The following is an 18661-nucleotide window of genomic DNA, read 5'->3' as shown; positions in this document are numbered from 1 at the left end:
TGAAATTGAAAGATGCTTGCTCCTTGGAAGGGAAGCTATGACAAACAGTGACATCACTTTGCTGACAAAGGTCTGTGCAGTCAAAGCTATGGTTTTAGCAGTAGTCATGTATGGATGTGAGAGATGGACCATAAAGAAGCCTGAGTACCAAAGAACTGATGCTTTCAAATTGTGGTGCTGAAGAAGATGCTTTAGAGTCCCTTGGACTGCAAGGAGATCAAACCAATCAATCCTAAAGGAAATCAATTTTGTCTATTCATTAGAATGACTGACGCTAGACCTGAAGCTCCAATATTTTGGCCATCTGACGCAAAGAGCTGATTCACTGGTAAACACCCTGATGATGATAAAGATTGAAAGCAAAAGAAGAATAAGGGCAGTAGAGGTTGAGATGGTTAGATAGCATCACCAACTCAGTGGACATGAGTTCAAGCACACTCTGGGAGATGGTGAAGTCCAGGGGAGGCCTGGTGTTCTTCGGTCCATGGGGTCACAAAGAGTCAGACACATCTTAGCAACTGAACAACAATGACAATGAGAAAAGTTTCAATAAGTATTAACATCTTGCATTCAGCAGCATGACACATTCATTTCCCTTGTGCATGACTCTTTGTACAAGATACCATTATCCATTCTTATACATAAGGGTGTAGAACCCTTATTCATTTTGGAAGGCCCAGCTGAAGGTTACTTCTGGGAAGACTTCCCTTGAAGGTAAAAGAAAAAGGTTCACTTTCTCCTCTGTGTTCTTGTAGCACTAATTTTATAGAATTGTGAGTGTTTGAAATGTATATTTCCTCAACCTGACTGAGAGCACCTTGAAGTTCATATGTTAGTCAACTTTATATCCCAAACCCTGGCTTGGTATCTGGATCAAAAAAAAGAAAGAAAGGAAGAAGGAAAGGAGGGAATGAAGGATGAAAAACTGAAGTAAGCAAGCAAAAAGAAAGCAAGAAAAGGAAAAGTCAAAGAAGCAAATTATATAGTGGCATGATACCAGAATGATGACTGGATAGATGAAAACTCTATTTGAGTAGTTCAGGTGTATTATCTCACATGCCACGAGTTGATCAAGTACCTTTTTCTTTGTATCCTAGTGTGTGGAAGAAGAAGAGGGGACTCTAATGTAACTGATTTTTCAGCACAAAGTTTAATTGCCTAGTTGTATGCATTTTATGGATCCAATTAAACCAGAGCCCATATCATTCACTGGATAAGAAAGAGAAGTCTTAAACTTTAGGATAAAAAAGTAGCTCCCTTAAAGTATGATAGATGTACTGATTTATATATTTTATAAAGTAAATCACATATTGTGTTTAATGCAGTGTATATTCTTGAGACCCTTGCTAAATATCAGTTGACTACAGATGTGTGGGTTTATTTCTGGGGTCTCCTTTCTGTGCTATTGTTGTTTGTGTTCAGTTTGTGTTATTACCATACTGTTTGGATTACTGTAGCCTTGTTATACTTTTCAAACCATGATTTCTTCCACTTTGTTCTTGTTCAAAATTCCTTTGACTACTTAGGGTCTTTTGTGGTTCCATATGAAGTTTCAAGTTTTTGTCTCTGTTTCTGTAAAAAAAAAAAAAAAAAAATACACTTAGAGTAGTTAAAAAAAAGAAAAGAACAAAAAATCACTTAACTTTCTCCCCACAAACCCTGTTAAGTAAGCACCGCTATTACCACTTTCCTGGTAAGAAAACTGAACTTAGGAAAGCTGAATATCTTGTTCAATGTTATTTGACTGATAAGCAGCCTTGCTGCTGCTGCTGCTAAGTCACTTCAGTCATGTCTGACTCTGTGCAACCCCATAAACGGCAGCCCACCAGGCTCCCCCGTCCCTGGGATTCTCCAGGCAAGAATACTGGAGTGGGTTGCCATTTCCTTCTCCAATGCATGAAAGTGAAAAGTGAAAGTGAAGTCGCTCAGTCGATAAGCAGCCTTAGAACCAAATAAATTTCATTTTTTCCCAAACATATATTTTGGGATTGTGACTAAAGGGTGGAGTGGGTGTTACCTAGGCTAACAGGTTAAATTCACTTCATTTTAAAGATTCAGAATGCAAAAGCCCATTCTAGTTATTGGGTGCCGACTAATTCTGATAATAAACCATTGTAAATCTGTGTTGGCTACAGAGTATTAACTGTTTAGTAGCAGTCATTTTTAACAAGCCCATAACATTGCCATTACATGAATTATACATGGTTATAAAATGATTATTTAGTCAGTGGAAAATTAAATCCGTCAGTGTTTTCTAAATCTGAGCTAGGACATTCATCAGAAAAACTGTTAAATTTTTAATCAACTGTACAGCAGTTGATGTAGCTATCAGCCTAAATTGCTCTTTCTCTGTCATTCCCCGTGTTGCAGAATATAGTGTAGAATTACCAGCTCTACAACGCTAATTGATTTTTTTCTTGCAGAGATTTAAGACAGAGTGACATGCCATCCAGCATTGGAATAAAGAAGTCGCATGAGCATCAAAGACACATTTCACATACATGGAGTATAATTTAACATCGTAGGTTATTTTTTATTAACTTTATTCCCAGCACCTCAAACTGTAGTCCACCGTGGTCCAAGTTTACACTGTAAATATTCAGATGCAAATAATACTGTACTACAAAAGAATATAGTGTGTTAAAAGATGATAAGAATCATGAAAAACATAGTATAAGAAAAAGGAACTTCTGTTTGTATAGCAGTAATATAACATCATAAAATAGAAGATTCCTCAAATGCACAAAAGGATGACCAAAACTCCATACAGGTAGATAACTAATGGACGTTTCTTACAGCCATCAAGTGATTTAGACAGTTTCTCTCTTAAAAAATAACAATAAATCTCTCCTTTTTTTTTTTTTTTTTCAGTGCATGAGTTCTTCTGATGACAATCAAGGGATGTTTTTGTGTTTCCCTTTCAGAAAATTCATTTATTTATTGCTTCCAATTTGTGTTTGTGTCCATTTAAAGTAATACCTTCACAAGTAGACATAGGCAAGGAAGGGCCCTGAGAACACGTCTTTGCCAGAAGCACAGCTGGGAGTAGGAGTCAGAAGATGCAGTGCCCAGCTGTGCACTTGACAAGCACTGCCCACCCCAGGCCCCAGCTACTGTCACTCCATGAGTTTCTGCCCCAGTTCTACATCCTCTCTGGCTTTCTCAGGCTTGATGTATTGTGAACAATAGCATGTTTATCTAAACCAGAATTTCTCAGACTCAGACGTTCCTGCATTTCACCTGAGAGTCTTGCGGCAATACAGATTCTGGTTTTGCTCATTTGCATGGTGAGGGGCTCTATCTGAGATAAGGATGCACTTGCTCAAAGCCCTCCTGGTCTGTTTCCAACATTTGTGATCAAACCATTGTCTGGAGATAAATATTCACGGTTTCCCTAATACATCCTGTACATTTGCAATCTCTGTTTCCTCTAACTGAAACATCCTTCCTCCTTTCTCTGCCTGATGAGAGCTTGTTTCTCCTTCTAGATAGAATTCAAAAGAGAATCGTGCTCTATCCCCCTGCCTGGGCAGTCCCCACTCAGGCAAAAGTTGTTGCTCCTTCCACTGATGTAGTGTTTCTATTGTAACAAAGAAGAACAAACCTGACTCCATACTGAAGCTATTCCTTTAGATTTATCTTTACACTCTGTTGCCTGTGCTTGGTCAGGCTGTCTCTGCACCTTCTAGGAAAGAATGTTACCTATATTCTGAAATATACAGGATAGCTCATTCTCAAGGCTCTGACCTTTAAATGTATAACACTTTTCTGTTCCTATAGAGACAAACATAAGATAATATTTGTTGAAAGTTTATAGGAACATCATGTTCTGACCTCCATAGGCAGCATCAAGAAGTCTGCAGCAAGCAGCCACACTCCCTCCCCTTTTCTATAAAATAAGCTTGAATTTTAACTCAGGTAAGATGCTTCTTTGGGGCAGTAGTCCACCATCTTCTTGGTCTTCTGACTTCCCAAATAAAATCATTATTTCTTGCCCCAACAACTCATCTCTCAATCTATTGGCCTGTCGTGGTGAGCAGTACAAGCTTGGACTCAGTAACACTGTGTTAGTATCTTAATGGTTCTTCCTGCTTCTGTTCTCATCAACTCTACCCCATCTTAAAATCCATTCCAAATTCTGAAAATGTAAATCAGATGATAAAAATCCTCCACATCATTTATTAACACCTTACTAAATTCCAGTCTCCCTACCCAGATCCACAAGTATATTCATGACATGTCCCTACTTGCCTCTGAACTTCCTTTCCGTGCTGAACTCCTTCCCACACAGGAGTTCTGGTTCTACTATGCTTCCATCTGAATCTTTAAAAGGATGACTTTCCCCCCTCTGTCTGAAACGTTCTTCCTCAGGAGTTTCATTTGCTTGACCTTCTCATTCTGGCCTCAGTTCACTCCATCAAACCTAAAATTGAAGTGACCTCAGGGCTGTCTCTGAGTATTGTTCAGTGTCGCTTCTATGGCAGACTTTATGATTTCCTGCTGTTTTCTGTGTTTATTGTCAGTCTCTTCTTTCAGAATTATCAGTCCTATGAGAAAGAAGGCTCTGTCTTCTCTATAGAATACAGTATCCCCATAGTCTAAAGAAATATTTGGCGCTTGGAAGACTTTTATTAAACATTGGTTGAATCAATGAATGTTGAAAGTATTCAACAAAAAGAAATCCCCTTTAGACAGGCAGATCTAGGCTTGAAACCACCCCTGTTCTTTTTTCTATTTCTTTCATTTGGAGGATGAGTGGTTCCAGATGGGGAGGAGGTTGGCGGGGGCCTGAGGCAGAGCTGAGATAACTGCTCTAAGAGGTGTATTTTCACCCCCAGGTCTTGGCAGGACCTAAAGTCACATTGGGGACAGGAGGCTTCTGCCTGAACCCACTCTCTCTTGAAGTCAAAGGACTTTTTAAAGAACTATTTACTCCCTCTAACCCTCAGCTTTCTCATCTGTATGGCCACCTGATACAAAGAGCCAACTCATTGGAAAAGATCCTGATACTGGGAAAGACTGAAAGTAAGAGGAGAAAGGGTTGACAGAGGATGAGATGGTTGGATGGCATCACTGACTCAATGGACATGAGTCTGAGCAAACTCTGGGAGATAGTGAAGGACAGGGAAGCCTGGAATGCTGCAGTTCATGGTGTTGCAAAGAGTCAGGCATGACTTGGTGACTGAACAAGGTGGGAGTGTTAAGAGCCCCACTCCAGAAAGCTGTAGTGATAAGTAAAACCAGATAATGCATATACCGTGTGTAGCGCAGCATGGCATAAGGACCAAGCTTAGTCAACACAGTTATGATTTTCATTACTATCAACAACTTCTTTATTTACACAAGAGGAGCTGTAGGGATTGCGGGGAGCCAGGGGGCGTGAGAAGGCACATGCCTTAGAAACAACATGGGAACCATGGCCTTCTCTTCTAGCTCCAGGAGGTATCTCAAGATGGGGAATGTTTATTTAGAGAATCAGCTTGAAAGTTAGTAATTATCTGATTAATGACCATCTCACAAAGGGCTTCTTCTCCAGGATGATGAATGTAAGTATATCTGGACTCAAGGGGAAGATTCTAACCTGCTGCTACATGAATAGTGAAATATTTAAAATTGGATGTACGGAGTGGGAAGGTAATTATGTGTGCAGCAAACATATGGCAGAGGCTATATTTCTCCCGCTGAAAGAAACAAGTCCAAATATGTAACGTACACACATTCTCCTTCCTATAAATACACAGATTGGATGATGCTGTGGCAACATTTTGTTAAGTACCAGAATCCCGGAGAAATCACTCGAAGCACGTTATCCGAAGAACAGATGGTCGGTGTCCCTCCTGATCTGAAGGTATTTCTGGCTGTCATGTGCTTATTCTATAAATAAGCCCCACTGAGAGGCAGTGGAAGGTAAGCAATCAGTTGTACTCTCCAACTTTACAAAAGAAAACGCTGGAAACAGAAAATTAAAGGCTGGTTATGTTAAAGATGATTCTATCCCGGAGCCTGAGGGCTAGAAGGGTCCTGAAAAAGCATAAAGACCATCTGCTGTTTCTGGGTGAAAGCTCACTGGATTAGAGTCAGCTTGACTTTGAAGACCTGCAGAGGACGATTCCAGAATTCAACCATAACATCTGTGGCTTTGTCCAAAAATGCTGCCTTGTAGACTCTGCCCATCCAGATCCTATTACCTCAGCTTCTTCCATTCATAGTCCTCTCCCCTGGGGACTTGTTCTAGGTCAGGCAGCCCAACAACCAAGTCAGTGTTTCTGCTGGTCCTGCTTTGACCTTGAGTCAGGACCCATGAAGGGAGGTACTCGTAACCAAATGCTAACTGTACCCCAGATGATTTGCATTCAGCATGTTTTTCCTTTTTCTTCTCTCACATCCAACAGTACTGCAAAACCAGTTTCATTATTTTTATTTTACAGATGAGACTTTGATGGCTAAGATGTTAGCTCTTTGCCCAAGGCCACAGAGGTAGGAATTAGGAATAAGATAGAGACTGTCCCCAGGCTGTCTTTTGCCTTGCCACTTCATCAGATGGATGCAACAATCTTATCTTTTCTCATTTCTTATGCTTAGTGCCTCCAATAGAAATTCTCTTCCTAGAACTTCAGGGACAACCATTTACTCTCGAAAGTACAGTGTGAAACTGACCTATAGATAGACAATGAATAGCTGTATAATGGAAATCCTTATGTCCATTCATTCTCTTTTATTTATTTTTTCATGAATATCATGAGAGTGAGAGACCTACTGCTCAAGCTAGAAACCTCTCATCACTCTTTAACTGTCTCTAGCTCTACTTCTATCTAATTCTGTTTAGTCACTTGAGGTTCTGAACCATAGTTTCCAGATCTCTAAAACACAGCAAGTACTTGCCATAGAGAAGGGTCATGGTTATGACAAAGTGCTAATTTTGAAGCGCTTGGGTTGTTAGCCAGTTTAAGTACCCTTTCTCTCCATGTGCAGAATAGAGTGAAGACTCTTCACATGCACCATAACCTCTCCTTCAATATAAAAGAAATGTGTCTTTATTTTCTAAATTCCTGGGGCTGGATCTATAAGAATTTCTTACATTTTAAACTCACTGATATATGTGCTCAGAACCAGAATGAGAGTGGGGTCAGTCCAAAGCAGGTGCTTAGTGGGTCTTTGTTGAATGCACATATTTACAAATGGAAACTGAAAGCAAAATATCTTGTTCAGAAAATTCTGAACTCATATTAGTTTTTTATAAAATGGATTTTCTTTACACATTAATAATTGGTATCTTTAAATGACACTTTTATATTGGATTTTTATCCTATAATGGTAATACTCTCATTATTTCTAAAGAAAAGCTGGAGTTTTCAAGCTGCTAGCAGACATTATTTTATTCCCTAAAGTCTTTGTTCCTACATTCTAAGAATAACCAAGATCTCCAGCTTGAAGAATTCAATGAAAGAATAGCCTTTGTGTTCCTATTTAATTTTATAAATTGATATTAAAGATCATCTTAGAACTTTAGTTTTAGGGAAGAAAAAGCAGTTCTGTGTAAATAAATGTATACTGGAGACTTTTAAAAGACTTTTGTGTTTCTGTGTTATTTGCAATTACTATGTGATTAATGGGGAAAGAATATCCATCAACAGAGAAATGGCATTCTGAACAATACTGCTGGAATTTCATTGACAGAGATAGCCTGTTTGCACAGTCTGGTTGTCAACTTTATTTTTCTCACAACAATCAACTTTCTTTCTGAAATATTAACTGTACCTCTATTTTTCAGAACTGCTAACTTGCATTGCTGGGAGAAACAAAATTGCTAAGTAAATTGCAGCTTTTGTGTACAGTTTTTATAATTTTTCACTGTACTAAGTATTTCATCCAAATTCTAGTTTTTCAAAGTTTTTTAGGCTGGTTCTTTGCCTTCCAAGCCCCTTCAGTGTTTTTTTTTCTTTTTCTATTTGTTTGCAATTGAGTTTATTTCATATTATTTGTGTTCTACTTTGGATTCCCTTGCATTCTGGTTGATATTCAGTCAGTTCAGTTCAGTTGCTCAGTCGTGTCCGACCTTTCGCAACCCCATGAATTGCAGCACACCAGGCCTCCCTGTCCATCACCAACTCCTGGAGTTCACTCAGACTCACGTCCATCAAGTCAGTGATGCCATCCAGCCATCTCATCCTCTGTCTTCCCCTTCTCCTCCTGCCCCCAATCCCTCCCAGCATCAGAGTCTTTTCCAATGAGTCAACACTTCGCATGAGGTGGCCAAAGTTCTGGAGTTTCAGCTTCAGCATCATTCCCTCCAAAGAAATCCCAGGGCTGATCTCCTTCAGAATGGACTGGTTGGATCTCCTTGCAGTCCAAGGGACTCTCAAGAGTCTTCTCCAACACCACAGTTCAAAAGCATCAATTCTTTGGTGCTCAGCTTTCTTCACAGTCCAAGTCTCACATCCATACATGACCACAGGAAAAACCATAGCCTTGACTAGACGGACCTTTGTTGGCAAAGTAATGTCTCTGCTTTTGAATATGCTATCTAGGTTGGTCATAACTTTTTTTCCAAGGAGTAAGCATCTTTTAATTTCATGGCTGCAGTCACAATCTGCAGTGATTTTGGAGCCCAAAAATATAAAGTCTGACACTGTTTCCCCATCTATTTCCCATGAAGTGATGGGACCGGATGCCATAATCTTTGTTTTCTGAATGTTGAGCTTTAAGCCAACTTTTTCACTCTCCTCTTTCACTTTCATCAAGAGGCTTTTGAGTTCCTCTTCACTTTCTGCCATAAGGGTGGTGTCATCTGCATATCTAAGGTTATTGATATCTCCTCCGGCAATCTTGATTCCAGCTTGTGTTTCTTCCAGTCCAACCGTTTCTCACGATGTACTCTGCATATAAGTTAAATAAGCAGGGTGATAATATACAGCCTTGACGTACTCCTTTTTCTATTTAATTGTTTATTATTTGATGTGGAAGTTTCCAACATATTCCTGTGATTCTAAGAGTTAGAGCTACACAAAGAGGTGTTCCTCTCTGCTTAACCCTACTACCTGTTGCTGTGCCAAGCTACTTTCCAGTCCTTTCCTATCTAGCTTCTGAATGTAACCCATCACTTTAGCTTTTGATTTATCCTTCCTGTATATCTTTTGCAAAACTGTGCCTACCTATGCATTTTCTTACATCCTCATCTTTGCTACGTGAAGCATAGTTTACTATAGGTAAACTTTGGCACTTTTCATTTTTCACCAAATAGTATTGTCTGAAAATCACATTAGTTAAAAAGATCTTCCTCTATTTCTTTTATCATAACTATTATCCCATTGTGTAGATGTATCACAATTTTTTCAAATAGTTCTTTTTTTGTAGTAGTATCTAAATCATTTCTATTATTTTTTAATAACAAACAAACTTCAATGAGTAACTTTGTACATATGTGTATTTCATGCTTTTAATTCCTAAGAGTGGACATGCTGAAAGGTAAATTCATAGGTAATTTTGTTCAGTTCAGTTCAGTTCAGTTCAGTCACTCAGTGGTGTCGGATTCTTTGCAACCCCATGAACTACAGCATGCCAGGCCTCCCTGTCCATCACCAACTCCCAGAGTTCACTCAAACTCATGTCCATCAAGTCATTTGTGCCATCCAGCCATCTCATCCTCTGTAGTCCCCTTCTCCTCCTGCCCCCAATCCCTCCCAGCATCCGAGTCTTTTCCAATGAGTCAACTCTTCGCATGAGGTGGCCAAAGTATTGGAGTTTCAGCTTCACCATCAGTCCCTCCAAAGAACACCCAGGACTGATCTCCTTTAGAATGGACTGGTTGGATCTCCTTGCAGTCCAAGGGACTCTCAAGAGTCTTCTCCGACACCACAGTTCAAAAACATCAACTCTACTAGACGGACCTTTGTTGGCAAAATAATGTCTCTGTTTTTTAATATGCTATCTAGGTTGGTCACAACTTTCCTTCCAAGGAATAAGAGTCTTTTAATTTCATGGCTGCAGTCACCATCTGCAGTGATTTTGGAGCCCAAAAATATAAAGTCTGACACTGTTTCCCCATCTATTTCCCATGAAGTGATGGGACCGGATGCCATAATCTTTGTTTTCTGAATGTTGAGCTTTAAGCCAACTTTTTCACTCTCCTCTTTCATTTTCATCAAGAGGCTTTTTGGTTCCTCTTCACTTTCTGCCATAAGGGTGGTGTCATCAGCATATCTGAGGTTATTGATATTTCTCCCGGCAATCTTGATTCCAGCTTGTGCTTCTTCCAGCCCAGAGTTTCTCATGATGTACTCTGCATAGAAGTTAAATAAGCAGGGTGACAATATACAGCCTTGATGTACTCCTTTTCCTATTTGGAACCAGTCTGTTATTCCATGTTCAATTCTAACTGATGATTCCTGAGATGTATACAGGTTTCTCAAGAGGTAGGTCAGGTGGTCTGGTATTCCCATCTCTTTCAGAATTTTCCACAGTTGATTGTGATCCACACAGTTAAAGGCTTTGGCATAGGCAATAAAGCAGACATAGATTTTTTTTCTGGAACTCTCTTGCTTTTTCGATGATCCAGTAGATGTTGGCAATTTGTTCTCTGGTTCCTCTGCCTTTTCTAAAACCAGCTTGAACATCTGGAAGTTCACGGTTCACGTATTGCTGAAGCCTGGCTTGGAGAATTTTGAGCGTTACTTTAACTAGCGTGTGAGATGAGTGCAATTGTGTGATATTCTGTCCATAGTGGAATTAAAGAAATGACTTTCGTATTACGAAGCCAAGGCCCTTCTTGTCTAATAGCATTTAGCACCTCCACCCTCATCTCCACACAATAGCTTATAGGTTGCAGACTATGGGTGGGGGTGGGGTGGGTAGATTTATTGTCTGCCTTGTGAACTAGGATAAGTTCAGAGTCTAGTAAAATTCCTTTTACACAGTAGGTAGTAAACTAAGTCTTTCTTTAATCACTATGAAAGTGAAAGAGTAAATGAATGATGTATTACTATTGAATCATTTCAAGTTCAATGTTGAAGTAGCTAGAATATGAGGTGGTTAGACATTAAACATCTGTTTCTCAATCATATTTAAATAAGGAAAAGGATATTTATGAATGTATATTTTAACTAGAGATCAATTATCTCGTGGGTATCTAGATATGTGGGTATTTCTGCAGTGGATTAGTGATTACACCTGGACAATTCACTTCTATTAGCTCACTTAATTCTCATTGCAACCCTATGAAATAGATACTAGCCTGCTTGACAATGCTGAGGGACACTCAGAATGTTTCAGTGATTAGAAAAAGATGATGCTAGAATTTTGGGCTTCAAATCCACTTTCAAAACAGCATGTTGAGAAGTATTAAGATTTTTCCCCCAAATACAGGATCTAAGAAAAGCATAACAGCCTATGACCCTACCTTTACAATGACTGATGTGCTTAATGTGTTAATTTACTGATATTTGCAAATTATTTCTTGAGACAGTATCAGAAATATCCTGCTTCTAAAATGTTATTAACATACCCCAATCTATAGCAGGTAATAAATAATTTAGACTGAAATTGGCTGGAGCAAACATTTGTCCTTTCCCAGTTCCTGTTGGCTTAAAAGGAAATTATTTTCCCTTTTTAATTGGTTACTGAACAAAAATACATTTATGCTGTTTTCTAAGCCTGCTGTGTGTTCTGGCCTATTTTCCCCCATTGCTTTGAAGAACAAATTGTGGAAAATGTGCTTACTTTAGTAACAGGAGATCCTGCTAAGAAAACGTTCAGCTAGACTCACAATAAAGCACACCAGTCGGATATTTGCATCAGATTTAAGAAGTCGGTTCTCCCCTTCTTCCAAATAAGTCATTTTATTCTGGAAGATGAACTATCCTGGTACAACTGGAAAGTGAAAATCTTTATTTAAAATCACCCTGGGTTTTCTGATGGTTTAATAGTTGTATTTAATATTTTATTTGTATTTAAATAGTTGTACTTAATACAAGGGAAAGATAGGCCAAAGGCAGTTTCAAATAATAATGACATTTTCTTACTCTGTGCTTACGGCCCCCTCCTGATAACAACATGATGGAAATACCATGCTTTTAGTTAGAGTATTTTATTGTCAGCGCCGGGTGACCCTGCATCTGGATGCAGCTGTGATGCAGTGAAGGAGGAAACACAACATCTTGGGCCGGACTGTGGACTTTGAGCTCTATGCCCAGTATCTATGGAAACAACATACCAACTGAAAAACCAGAGCCTCGGATGGAAGAGCCCCAGGGCTCGTACCTAGACTCTCCGTCGCCTAAAAGAAGACCCTAATTATCTTTGTAACCGAATAAAATCATAAATACTAGTATGTTTATTGGGGTATGTCCACAGGCCTTCTGATAATTGTCCACTGTTAACTACCTAGGCTTAAGGCATACGAATCACGGGTTTAAGGATTAAAGCAGACGAATCACGGGTTAACTTTAATTGTATCTTTCTTTTCCTTTGTTCAGACTAGTTGCAAAGAATTTGGGGAGGTGGGTTTGAACGCGTACACTTAGGGTATATAAAATTTTCACAAAAACCGGTCGGGGTCCTTGGCTAAGAGGAGACTCTGTGTTGGGCCCGCCGGTGTAATAAACTGCGCTCCACCATCTGCATTGTCCTTCTGAGTGAGTTTGTTTCCCGAAATGCAGGACTACAACAGCAGCCGCGGGAAGATGGAAAATGAGCTGAAGTCAGACGCTTAGGTTTCATTTCCAACTGAATGAGGTTTGTAACTTGACTGAACCAAGTGTTTTACCCTTTCTGAATTGATGAAATGTGTCGATTTAAGTGAGATTTGCATATGAAAGCTGTTGAGATAATCTAAGACACTATGCAAATGTAACCTTTTTTATTCCTATCATTTTTCTTGTATTTTTTTTTTTCCCATTGACTTAGTGAGCTAGGTAAAGATAGTAACAATGATGACAGAGAACTAGATGGTTGGATGGCATCACCAACTCAATGGACATGAATTTGAGCAAGGTCTGGGAGATGGTAAAGGACAAGGAAGTCTGGCGTGCTACAGTCCATGGGGTTGCAAAGAGTCGGACGCGACTGAGTAACTGAAAACAACAGCAAAAGATAATATAACACCTATGGAGACTGACTTGAGAGATGCACAGAAAAGCTTTCCGGTTACCTACATTTCACAAGGAGGATGATTCCATTGGAAAGGGAGGAAGCTCAGGACTTTCTGCTCAGTTTTAATTTTTTTTTTTTTTTTTTTAACGTATAAGACTGTGCTGAGTCTTCTTCAGATGCTGGAAAGAAGTTGAAGAAGATTATACTCACCCTACTTACCGCAGTTATGCTGCTGCTTATGAACCAGGATCTACCATAAAAGAGTAAATCCTGATTACTGTTCTCAAAGTGCTCATATTGAGAAGGAAAGGCTGACACACAGCTAGATAATTGTGACTGATTTGACCCTGTGAAATGAAAATGTCTCCTGCCACATTAATAAACAAGAAAGGTCACAGCCATCAGCGATTTCTGGCCTCCAAGTGTGAATGACAGCTCTCCAAACTGCAATCCAGTGGATGCTGCCACCCCCACGGTGATGCTGAGGAGCTGGGGAAATGCAAGAAGCAAGGGGAACAAGGAAACAGGATTGGCCCCAGATAGCTGAGGAGCCTATGCAAGGAATGGACTCAGTGAGCCCGGAGGCTTGTATCTTCCCACACACAGAATGCTGAATTCCTTAACTTGATACCTGATCTTTGATGCTCAGGCTATCTGCTCCCTTTGTTGCAAACTTGTACACAGCCTGACTTCCCCTCCAGCCTCCTTGGAGCAGCTTTCTCAGCTACTAAGATGCTGTCTCCATGGCTCACAGTCCTAAACATTTCCACCAAATAAAACAACTCTCTACTTTCAGGTTGTGACTCTGTTTTTTAGATGACAATCCACTTCACAGGCTTCCAGAACAAAGGACGTTGCATTTCTCTTGTTCTTCAGATTGTTGGCTGAAGTCTTTTGCTTTAATTTGCTGTAAGATCAAATTTTCTTTAGAGTTCTTCCCCCTACACCAACTAGTCAAGAACTATGGGATTAACTCATTTTCCAATCAGCGGACTGAGACTATAGTGAAATTATCAGTGTACCTGTGATCCACTGCATGGAGCTGTGGTTCTTTACTGCTGTCTAGGGTCATCTTGACTACCTTTTATGTTCCTGAGCTGGAGCCAGCAGCATATCATGGTTATAGCTCTCTGGCTTGTACTCTATGGTTCTGTTGCAGGAAGAGGGGATCCCTTCCAGGGCCCAAAACTGGGCTCTTGTCTAATACTCAGAAATGAATTGTCTGAGGAGACACATATGCTGACAAAGCAAGAGATTTTATCATGAAAGGGCACCTGGGTAGAGAGCAGTAGGGTAAGGGAACCCAGGAGAGCTGCTCTGCCACGTGGCTCACAGTCTCGGGTTTTATGGTGATGGGATTAGTTTCCGGGTGGCCTTTGGCCAATCATTCTAATTCAGAGTCTTTCCTGGTGGCACACGCATCGCTCAGCCAAGATGAATGCTAGCGAGAGGGATTCTGGGAAGTGGATGGACACGCGGTGTCTCCTTTCAACCTTTCCTGATGGTGGTGGTTTATTAGTTCTGTATTCCTTATCAGAATCTCCTGTCATAAAACAACTCAAGGGCATGTCTTACCTTTCTCTTGTGAACTGTCCAATGTGATGGCCACTCAAGGACTAGAGCATTTGGAATGTAGCTAGTCCAAATACAGGCGCATTTATAGAAAACACATTCTTTGTGGGGCAAATGGAACCCTCCTACACTGTTGATGGGAACGTAAATTGGTGCAGGCATTATGAAAAACAGCACAGAAGTTGCTTTAAAAACGAGGACTAGAGCTACCATGTGATCCAGCAACCCCACTTCTGGGCATATACCCTGAAAAGAGGAAAAATCTAGCTCAAAAATTTACATGCAGCCCAATGTTCATAGCAGCATTGTTTACAATAGATAAGACATGAAAACAACCCAAGTGCCCATCAACAGAAGACTGATTTAAGAAAATGAGATATAGAGGTAGATACATACAATGGAATATTACTCAGCTATAAAAAAGAATGAAATATTGCCATTTGTATCAACATGGATAGATCTAGAGAGTATCACACTTGTAAGTCAGAGAGAGAAAGACAAATATTATGTGATAGAGGTTTTATGTGGAATTTAGAAAATAATACAAATGCATCTGTATGCAAGACAGAAAGAGACAAAGACACAGAGGCAAATTTATGGTTCCCAAAGGGGAAAGAGAGGGGGCAGATATAAATCAGGAGTATGGGATTATTAGATATAAACTACTATATATAAAATAAATAAGCAACAAGGAATTATTGTTTAGCACAGGACACTATATTCAATCTCTTGTAGTAATGCATAATGGAAAACAATCTGAAAAAATTGTTTGTGCATATACTTATATATGTACATACATACATACATACATACATATGGGCTTCAGTAGTGGCTCAGACAGGAAAGAATCTGCCTGCAATGTGTGAGACCAGGGTTCAGTCCCTGGGTTGGGAAGATCCCCTGAAGAAGGAAATGGCAACCCACTCCAGTATTCTTGCCTGGAGAATCCCATGGACAGAGGAGACTGGCAAGCTACAGTCCACAGAGTTACAAACAGTGCAACATGACTGAGTGACTTACACACACACATACACACACACACACACACACACACACACTCACACACATACATACATACATATACAATTATATAACTGAATAACTTTACTATACACCTGAAACTAACACAATATTGTAAATCAACTATATTTCAATAAAAAGAAAAGTACAATTTTGATTAAAAATATTCAACAAGCATAAAATAATACAAAATATTTCAATAATTTTTATATTCAATTTTTGAGGTGATAATACTTTGTTTGTATTGAATAAAATGTACTCAATTTAAGCACCTGTTTCTTTTTACTTTTTTAAAAAATATGGAAACTAGAAGATTAAAATTACATTTGTTATTTGCAGTATATTTCTATTGGATATTACTAGTTTAGTTTGTGATGTTTCCAGATCACTGGTTAAACCCCTTCTCTCCATGATGGTCTCCTCTTTGGTGGCCTTGGATGCTCTTTATCCCTATAGCAACTTTCACTTCTGACCATCCTCATCCATTAGGGACATTCTCAGATAGTGGCCCTTAAAAGAGAAAGGGGTCAAAATCTAGAAATTTTTCTTCCCAGGAGGTCTCTTCTCTCATTTGCAGATTTACTAAACCCTGCCTCAGTGCCTGGAGAAGGCAATGGCACCCCACTCCAGCACTCTTGCCTGGAAAATCCCATGGACGGAGGAGCTTGGTAGGCTGCAGTCCATGGGGTCGTGAAGAGTTGGGCATGACTGAGTGACTTCACTTTCAGTTTTCACTTTCATGCATTGGAGAAGGAAATGGCAACCCACTCCAGTGTTCTTGCCTTGAGAATCCCAGGGACGGGGAAGCCTGGTGGGCTGCCGTCTATGGGGTCGCACAGAGTCGGACACAACTGGAGCGACTTAGCAGCAGCAGCCTCAGTGCCAGCTGCACAGGTCAAAGGGAATTTGGGGGCATTACCTTGTCAAGACCTTCCCTTACAATGGGCATCTACCTTAAGACATTAGAATTGCTCTAGTGATTTCTTTCAGAACAGAGAAAAGTTGGTGTCTCCACTCATATGGGTATGAAACTGGTGAGACTTAAAGTGGTATCATTTGTAATGCAAGACAATGAGCCCCTTACTCAGTTTCATTCTTACCATCTATAAAATGGGTACAACGTGCCTTGCCTACTTGCTTAGTAAGTGTCTAAAGTAGTTGGGATATAATATAACATTAGGACCCAAAACGAATAGCCAAGAGATGAAACGTGTTTTTAAATGGTATCCTCTGTACACCAGTTCATCTCAGAGAAAAACAGAATGAATCAGCAGATGGGGCTGAATCAGCAGATGGGGCTAAATCAGCTAGAGTTAAGGCACCTCTGGAAGCACAGGGAATGTGTGAGAGCTTCCAGCGTAACTGTGCGTGCCAGAGTCAAAACTCTGACGACTTTCCTACCACCCCCGCCCAAAGCAAATTCTCTAGTGATCCCACAGCCCGGTCATCTTCCTCAAATAAAGCACCTTCCATGCTAGCAAGGGCTTCCCCAGTGGTGCCAGTGGTAAAGACCCTGCTTGCCGGTGCAGAAGACATGAGACACCCACGTTCAATCCCCGGGTTGGGAAGATCTCCAGCAAAAGGGCATGGCAACCCACTCCAGTACTCTGGCCTGGAGAATCCCCTGGACAGAGGAAGCTGGTGAGCTACTATCCATAGCTTTGCAAAGAGCGAAGCGACTTCGCAGGCATGCACCACTGTAGCAAAATCCTTAAATCTTTAGAAAGGTCTTTGTGTAAATCATGGTGAGCATTTCAGTACATCCCGGCAAGGATCTTGAAGCAACACTGGGGTGAATTTTAAATATGGTCTTATTAATGCAACCTTTTCTACAGCTCAGGAAATGCAAGGAGGCATTCAGAATCCTCCTAGATTATGCAAAGTTAAAAGCGGATTCCTTTTTACTATGAATGCAAAAGTGTAGGCAAATTGGTAACCCGTAGAATTAAAAGCCATTTAGCCAGGGGGACTTTGGGATAATCAGACGTTTCTGAAGCAATTACCTCAGAGATATTATAGGTTTGGCTCCAGACCACCAAATTAAAGCAAATATCAAACTGTGCAAATATCAAACTTTTTTCTTTCTAGTGTATATAAAAGTTATTCTTATACTATATAATAGTCTATTAAATATACAATAACATTATCTCTAAAAACATTACATACATGAATAAAAAAAAAAGTATTGCTAAAAAATGCTATCCATCATCTGAGCCTTCAACAAGTCAAAGACTTTGCTGATGGAAGGCTTTGCTTCAAGCTGATGGCTGCTGACTGATCAGGGTGGTGGTTGCTAAAGGCTTTTCCTATGCATTCACAGCTTGGCTGTTTGCTGCGGAGGCTTAGCTTTTGGCTCAGCTCTCCACATTCCTTCTTTACCAAACTTAAACATTTCCAGTTTTAATTTAAAGTGAAAGATGTGTGACTATTTTCAATTGTAAACACTTAAAAGCAACTAGAGGGCTATTAATTAGCCTAATTGTAATATTGTTGTGTCTCAGAGCATAGGGAGGCCTAAAGAGAGGGTGAGACAGAGGAATGACTGATGAATTCAGAACACACGCAGTATTTGGAGATTAAGTTCGTTGTCTTGCATAGGACTGGTTTGTGGAACCCCAGAGCAACTATAACATCAAAGATCACTGATCACAATCCACCTTAGCAAATGTAATGGCAATGAAAAAAGTTTGAAATATTGTTAGTCTTACCAAATTGTGACACGGATATATGACGTGAGCAAATGTTGTTAGACTCTTAGCGCAAACTTTCAATTTGTGAAAAAATTGCATTATCTGCAAAGCACAATAAAGCAAAGCATAATGAATTGAGGTATGCCTGTATGCTGAAAATGCCAGGCTGCTTTTCAATCTAAAAAGAGACATTCAGTCTAAAAAGGAGTTGCTGTGTACCGCCTCACTAGCTACAAAGTGTTGAAGTGATAAAGGAAGACTTAATTATTTAAGTGAGGAGGGGATGAAGAAAG

This window comes from Bubalus bubalis, chromosome 7, assembly GCF_019923935.1.
Source record: "Bubalus bubalis isolate 160015118507 breed Murrah chromosome 7, NDDB_SH_1, whole genome shotgun sequence".
In the NCBI taxonomy this organism is placed as follows: Eukaryota; Metazoa; Chordata; class Mammalia; order Artiodactyla; family Bovidae; genus Bubalus; species Bubalus bubalis.
Note: the sequence above shows the minus strand (reverse complement) of the source record.